Source organism: Pinus tabuliformis, chromosome 7 (assembly GCF_031772625.1).
Source record: "Pinus tabuliformis cultivar Carrire ecotype Pingquan chromosome 7, CPIR1, whole genome shotgun sequence".
In the NCBI taxonomy this organism is placed as follows: domain Eukaryota; kingdom Viridiplantae; phylum Streptophyta; class Pinopsida; order Pinales; family Pinaceae; genus Pinus; species Pinus tabuliformis.
The window spans coordinates 1511693372-1511701476 of NC_142293.1; positions in this window are offsets into that span (position 1 = coordinate 1511693372).

Here is an 8105-nt window from a genome sequence, read left to right on the forward strand (position 1 = left end):
TTCAACATTTCAAGTTTTCGACCTCACATCAGATTTCAGCCACTACTTTAGGTCTACAACTTTCGACCTTCCTGCAATCTCTGTAATTTCACATGTGTGAGTGGTTTAGGGAAGAATTATGGTCTTTTTCTCCTTCGCTTGGCTTGATACTCTTCCCTTGGTAACTCGGCTTGCAAACTGATTTTCTTGACACCTAAAGTTTGCTCCTTGAGATCACTGCAATTCGGTCTTGCTGTTGCAAAAATGATGCCCTAATAATTTCGCACGTGTGAGGAAATAACCCAAAAACAATATTCATAACTTCATTTTTCTCTTTCCTTTTGTTCTCTTCTTTTGCTCACCTTTTAGGTCTTCTTCTTGTCTTGATCAAACTTGTTGGATATGTCTCCAAATGAGGTCGAATTCCATCTTATATATGTGCTTATTGGAGCTTGAACTGTCATCATGAGGCTGAATTGATCTTGGAGGGTCTTTATGACTCAAATTGACTTACATAAATTCCTTTGCTTGATGCATGATGCCCAATGGGGTCTTTTACATATTGCAATGAATTTTTTCCTTTGATTCTTTGACAAAGCCCTAGAAGCACACAATGGGTGCTTGACCTATAAATTAACCTAGAGCATGAAACCCATGCTAGAACTAATAATAATAAATTTTATGTCTTTTACATCAAATACAAAAATCAAGATTACAAAAGACAATATGAAGATAGAATCTAGTTACATTTTCCCACGGTCACTCTTAACTAGGGAGGTATTCATAATACATAGTACATACAAGGTACATGGACATTCTGATACTGAAGAATTCTCATAAGAAGAGTCAGATTGGTAATCCGTTTCATAAGCTATCTTATCAACTTATATTGGTGCATCTCATCATATCAACCAACATTGTAATGCCTTGAATAACAACTCTCTCTCAACTAGATTAGAGCACAATGTTGGGGAGACAAATAATTTATAGACACCTTCATCATTCTCTCAAGGCACATGTTGATTTTTGATAGTGTTGTCACTCAGTGCTAAACATGTTTTCAGCTGTGAAAAGGGTGAAAAAGAGCAGTAGAGTTTGAAGCCATTTCCCAAGCTACAAAAGCTCTCAAAGCTTAATTAGACCCTCTTCATCAGATAGTGCTTGGAATAAGCTTTCCGACGGTATATGGAAGTCCAAAAATGGACTTCTGGGTCAGAAATTAGAGCAGATTGAAGTTGCCCTTTGAAAGCCAGAAAACCAAGAGGAAAAGACCAAGGCGAGGCTAATCGCAATCGTAGTTTCCTAAGGGCTGTGACAGGGGAAGGAAAGAGCAAACCTGAGATTAGCGATCGCTGATATCAGCGATCACAAAAGTCAAAGGTCCAAGGCATGACCTATCAACGATCGTTGGTATCGCAAATCGCAATCGGCGATTGGAGGTCCTTAGCCCATGGCGTATCGCAGATCGGAGGTTCCACACGTCGGTGGTCTAGAGCGAGATCGGTAATCAGCGATTGCAAGTACCGGAGGGAACGACCAAATACCTTGTCATGAAACCGCCGAAGGCCGATAAAACTAAAACCGCCAAGATTTGTGCCTTCAGTGTTAAAGCGCCGGGAGGGCCGAAAAGCATTTTACAAAGGAAATCAGTTGCAAAACTAGAGGGGCAGGCCTTTTCTCTCTCCTCCAAAGGGACGCGTGGCAGCACAGGATTGGTCATGATAAATACACATGGCAACGGACGTCAGCATGATGTGGTAGTTCGAAGGACCTGTGGCACACAGATTTGGCGTTTTTAGGGGTCCTATGGGGGCATATCCGGGTGACACGTGGCACCACTCAAGAAGTGCCACATGGCACTAATGATATCACCAATCTCGAAGATCGGCGATTGCACAGGCCAAAGTTCCTCCTCTGCCGAAGTCCCTCCCGACTTGCGATTGCGATATGTGGGAACTCTCTCAGATGCGATATTTTATACAATAGATTTAAAGGGTTGTCGGGTCCGTCCCTTTTCAGGGCTGCATATTAATTAAACACTCCCCATCTCTGGACGACCCAGATTGACTCTGCCCAGATCGATGGCTCCCAGGCCTTTTTGGCCCCCCCGCCATGTTTCCCTTTATCGGCCCGGGGGGGGGTGGGTTCCGAAAAGGTAGTTTCCCCGCCGGGCCTCGCCGCTACGTGTCCCTCTCATATTATTTCGCACCCCCCCCTCACTTACCACTTACCGCTCATGCCCCCCTTCGAAAACCACTCATCCTCACACTCTCTCCCGCCAATGGTCCCGCGCCCTTTTCCACCTATCGCTCAGCTCCACGTCAACAGACCGTTACATCCTCCCGGTTACTGATCCCCACTTCTGTTCCACCTCCACTCCCCTACTACCACGACCAAGTAGTACAGAGCTTTAAGGGCGGACAAGTCGGCAGCTGAAGCATTGAATGAAGTATGGCGCAGCGGTAAATCAGTATGGGAGGCTTAGAAAGATTTAATGGCTCGGCATGGAGCTCCACTCAGTGACACGCAAATACAGTTGACCGGTATCAACTATAGAGAGCGGGGAAGTCGGGCAATTAAGACGAAAGTGACAGGCACTGAACGAGCAGTAGGGAAGGCACATCATGGCAGAGACATGGCTTGATCAGAGGCCTTCACAGGAACAATAGAGGGACACTTTCTCCATCATCATTCAGTTTTCTTTATTCCCGATTATTCTGTAACTTCCAGTGTTCCATGGGGACTCCCGCCCCCCAAGGGTCTAGTTTCCTAGCTCCCCCGCGCTCCGGGGACTTGGGGACGAGAAGGGGTCATTTCCCCACGCTCCAAAAAAAAACGGTACGCAGGGAGACGTGCCATGGGGTCATTTCCTTTTGCTGAGGGGTCATTTCCGAAAAAGGGGTCGAGGGGGGTCATGGGGTCCGATTTTTTTAAATGAATTTTTGTTTATAATCATAAATTAAAATTTAACATTCGTTTTATAACTTTAGGGTAAAGAATGACTTCCTATTAATGATCGTGAGGTAAAGAATGGCTTCCTAGATGCAATTGCAAAGATGTACAATGAGGAGTGGGCAAGATTTCGAAGACTATTTGTTCAGTTTGCATCTCTTAGTGGCCCCTTCAACATACGTGGTTCTCAGGCAGATCGCATAGATCTAGCCCAAGATGACTTGATTGGTGGGTGGAGGATGCATGGGGATGGTGCTCCAGATCCCAAAATCTAGCTATGTGTTTGTTGTCACAAATTGCTAGTTCCTCTGCAGCAGAGAGGAATTGGTCCACATATAGCTTCATCCACTCTATCAAGAGGAACAAGCTTACCTCTAAAAGAGCGGGGAAGTTATTCGCTGTGCACAGTGCCCTATGTCTTGAGCATAGGAAGACACCTGAGTATTTGAAGGGACCAACAACACGATGGGATGATGCACAGGTAGATATGGAGGAGAGACTTGATGAGACACAGATGGGGTTGGTTGGTGTGCCACTTAGCATGTTTGAGAAGGCTAGTGATTTAGATTCAGATGGTGATATGGTTGATCTTGATTTATTCATGCAACAACTAGACGCAGAGACTAGCGGGGCATTACCTTGAGGCTTGAGCAAAACTATGCTTGTTTATCTTTTGATATGTTAATGTTCTTATGTTATTCTGACTCTTTAAAATTTTGACACTTGATGTATCAGACTTGACTTTAGTCTTTTATAATTCTATAAAATTTTGACTCTTGATGTATCAGACTTGACTTTTATAATTTTATGTCAATATTCACAGTTCAGTATTCAATGTTCATAGTAGGAAGTGGAACATCAATATGGTTTAAACTTTAATCATAATGTATGATGTGTAATTATAAATTAGAATTATAAATTTATATGATATTAGATAATGATATTCATATCAATGATCATGCTTTGCAGCTTTTCAATTCAAACCCAATTGTCATAGTGGACTCAATTTATAAACTATATTTTATATTTATAAGTTTTTAAGACCCTGACGTCGCCCCACATTTTCTAAAAATTGGTGGGGAGCTTTTTCATAGGCCGCTCTCGTATATCCTCGCTCCCTCGCCCCCTAGTCCTGGAACCTTGGTGGAACATTTTGCAAAAGCCAATACATGAGCTCTGTTGTCGCACAGAATGTTTAGGCACCGCGACAACGCTCATATCAGGCGCTGTCACCTTGATCCCCAATCTCTTCGTTCAAGCTGTTTCCCTACAGCAGGCTAAGGGGGTTAGACCCTATGAAAAATGGAATGAAGAAGAGCTAGTTGGGAGCCAACCAGTTCGGGAGACAAAACAAGGCGATCGAGTACTTGATTAAGGCTTAGCAAGACTTAGAATTTGATTAGATTTTAAACAATGAATACTAGTGCCTTATGGAGTCAACGATCTTGCTAGGGAAATGAAGACCAAGTAATCGATTAGCAACAACTGCTTAGATAAATGACTATCTTGTATGAAATGTAGATCCTAAAACTAGTGTGAGATGTAGGAATCTTGGTTAATTTTAGTCAAATTCCTACTTAGATTTTGAATCCTTCAATCCTTCTATGTTGAGCCTGATTTCGTAGTAATTGGCAGGGAGAAGGTCAGGAGAAGCACACTAAGGTGTGATTAACGATACCTCTCCTGAACTTATAACATACCCGGTGCCTCCGGCGCTGCAGAAAGTTGTGGCTCTGACGACTGCAAAGTCACTATTTCAAGTACTATTAAAACAGGTTTCTCAAGAAAAGACGGATGGAAATCTATCTGTCTATCGGCCAAGCTTATGCTTGCAAGTAAATTTATCTATGCAAAGTTAACTTATATGCAAATGCATTGGAAGATGGGAAGAAGCTAGATTTTAGGATGGGGAAACACTTGGGTTGCTAAAGCCCAAATGAGATGCTCGCTTTATTAGCTAAAGACTTAAAGGATAAACTCTTGAAGATATTACAATTAAAACACTAGCTTATTTCAAATCTTCTTGATACAATTTAGCTCAAAGAGAACAAAAACAGCGTTGCAATTCGATATCAATGTCAATAAATGCTCAAAAGTATGCTTAGCTTAGGAAACAGAGATATGCGATCTATTATAATTCCACAACAAGATTCTTTAACAATCGCTTGAAAATATTTGCAAAATGTCTAGCATGTAACAAGCATTAATTATTCCAAGCAATGACGATAGATAGATGCGAGATATTCAACAGATGCACAATGTTCTAGCAATTAAATTTCAAGAGATACAAATACTTCTTAAACAACCATGAAATTTAAACGCTAACCATTAGAGACCCAAATCTAGGAAAATTTACCACTCTCCAATAGTTAATCTTTAGATATAAAAATTTAAGCACATTTAACTGTAGAGAAATGAAAAATACTAATACTACAAAGTTCACCTTCAGATTTTATCCTCAGCACAAAAGACACCAAGAAGGAATTAAAAAATTGACAAATTTAGTTAGTCCTTTAGGAAATCTTTTTCTCAATATGCTAAGCAAGACTTAATGTGGTAAATGATTAATCAATTTTTTATTTTTATTTTTTAAACGTGACCAAAACAAATCAAATTGACTTAATAATTTTTAAAATTTTTTTAATGGGCCGAAGAACACACAAAAAAAAATAAAAAAAGTCTATAAGTATGAAAATTAATGTAGATCTATTTCCTAGCCACATAAAACAAACTTTCTAGGGTTTTATAAAAAATTTTAGATTTTTTTTTTTTGTTCTTTATGTAAATTTTTTTGTTTTTTTATTTGTTAAAGTCTTAATGTTAAAATCTAATGAAACTAACTAAAAAAACATATACACCCTAGCTACTTACCAACCTAAAACTAAGCCAACAAACATATTCATAATTGAAAATAAAATGAACTAATGAAAATACGCTAATGGATGCATAGCATATCGAGTGTTTTTGTTTGTTTGCTGCAGGCAGGACGACAGAAGGGGTTCGAATGGCTGCGTGGGAAGCTGCATTTGTTGCAGGTTTGGGAGCGACAAAAAAAAGGTGGAGCAGCTCACGTGGAGAGGCCAGATGGAGGAAGGATGCAAGGGTTTCGTGGAATGCAGCGAAAGTGGAGCAGAAATGACAGCTAGACGTGGGGAGCTATGGTGGCGAGGGATGGCAGTGATGGGAAAGAGGGAGATCACGCGGAAAGCAGGAAGAAACTGCAAAAGGGAGCCACGGGAATAACGCAATAGAAAAAACCGCGTTTGAAGGAGCTGGATGACAGCGTGCAGGGAATATTGAGCATGGCTGCAGAGGGCAGGAAGCAAAGATATGACAACTAGATTTGATGCCAGAGGACAAGAGAAGTTGTGTGAGGGTTAGCAGATTCGCTTTGCAGGTTTAGCAACTATGATTTTTGTAGGTTTGGAGGGAAAGGAGCTGCGTGAAAACAATGAGTAGGCAGCTGAAAACAATGAGATATGAGGGTTTGATTGCAGGTCGAAGATACAATGTAATGAAGAGGCGGGTTGAGCGGATGGGCAGCAGAAGGATAAAAGGACCTGCGTGGAGCAGAAAAATCCGAAGTTTGAAAAGATCAACAGATGTGGCAGAGAGATAGACACTAAGGGAGAGGAAGCAAACACACGGTAGCAAAACCCTTAATAAACTTCGAAAATAATTCTGCTGGAAAAAACCCCAGGCAGTAAAATGGAAAATCGCTGTCCAATAAAACCCTGAAATTTCCAGATTAAAATGTTATATTTTGCTTTAGGATTTATTAATAAAACCCTTAAAAATTTTCTCCAGATTTAGAAAAGATTTGAAACCCTGGACTGTAAAACAATGCCCTTGAAAAAGTTGGTTTTGGGGCCAGATCTTACCCTCCAGGGCCTAGATCTGGCTTCAAAATCTAACTTCTCCTTCAGATATGCAACCTGTACCTGAAAACACAAACACCCAGAACCAAGATATACAAAATAAGTGAAACCCTAGAAAGCCTAGACAAAAAGGTAAAAAAAAAATTACAGATCTATACACAGGAACAACAGATCTATCAGATCTAGCGAGTGTGAGTCTAACTCCGCTCATCTGATAATCTAAGGCTCTTAAAAGTTGGTTTTGAGGCTAGATCTTACTCTCCAGGGCCTAGATCTAACTTCAAAATCTAACTTCTCCTTCAGATATGCAACTTGTACTTGAAAACACAAACACCCAGAACCCAGATATACAAAATAAGTGAAACCCTAGAAACCCTAGACAATAAAGTAAAAAAATAAAATAAATAAATTACAGATCTATGCATAGGAACAACAGATCTATCATATCTGGTGAGTGTGAGTCTAACTCCGCTCCCAGATCTGATAATCTAAGGCTCTTAAAAGCCAGATTTATCAATTTAGCACAAAAAAATTTGAAATTTTGATTTTAAACAGAGGTGCTTCGCCCAAAACCCTTCATGCATCACCAATAAAATTTCTCATGATAAGCCCGGGATCAAATCAAACTGGGCTCTTTAGCGAATACTAATCGGGAGTTGGCTGGTCCAACTGAAAACTTCCCCGAACACCCGATAATCTAAAAAATAAAGGATTTCCTGCGCAACTCAATTAAACCATTAACATAGAGCGAGAAAACGATAATAAAATTCAGATTTAATAGAGATACCTGCTATTATATTCAAAACTTAAATTACCATTTAAACTCTAGTGATTGAGCAAGATACCTGTGCTCAAATCACTCTTTAGAAAGCTATCATCAATGGCTAAAAGGAAATCTATGCATGAAAATAACACATCTTACAACATTTCCACGAAGAGTAACACCAGTAGAAATTAACCCCAAAGTCTTTATTTATTGCTCATAAAAAAGATTACAACAGAGCTTTCACTTAGCACACCACTCAAAGATCGAATGATCATTCCCTGGTTATTATAGAGAAACGAACTTAAAGGGCCTATTTCAGTAATAAGAAAATCCATTTATGTGCCCCGATGATGTTGGATTCCTTCCTCGAACCCCTCAAAATGAAGAGCGGAGCGGGAGCCGCAGATCCTACTCTAGAGATGGAAACAGCCACATTAATAGCAGGTTGGATCCCGACATTGAATAGATCGGCCGGAATTCACATTCTGGGAAAAGATTATGAATAGATTCTTCAGTTGCTCAACATATTG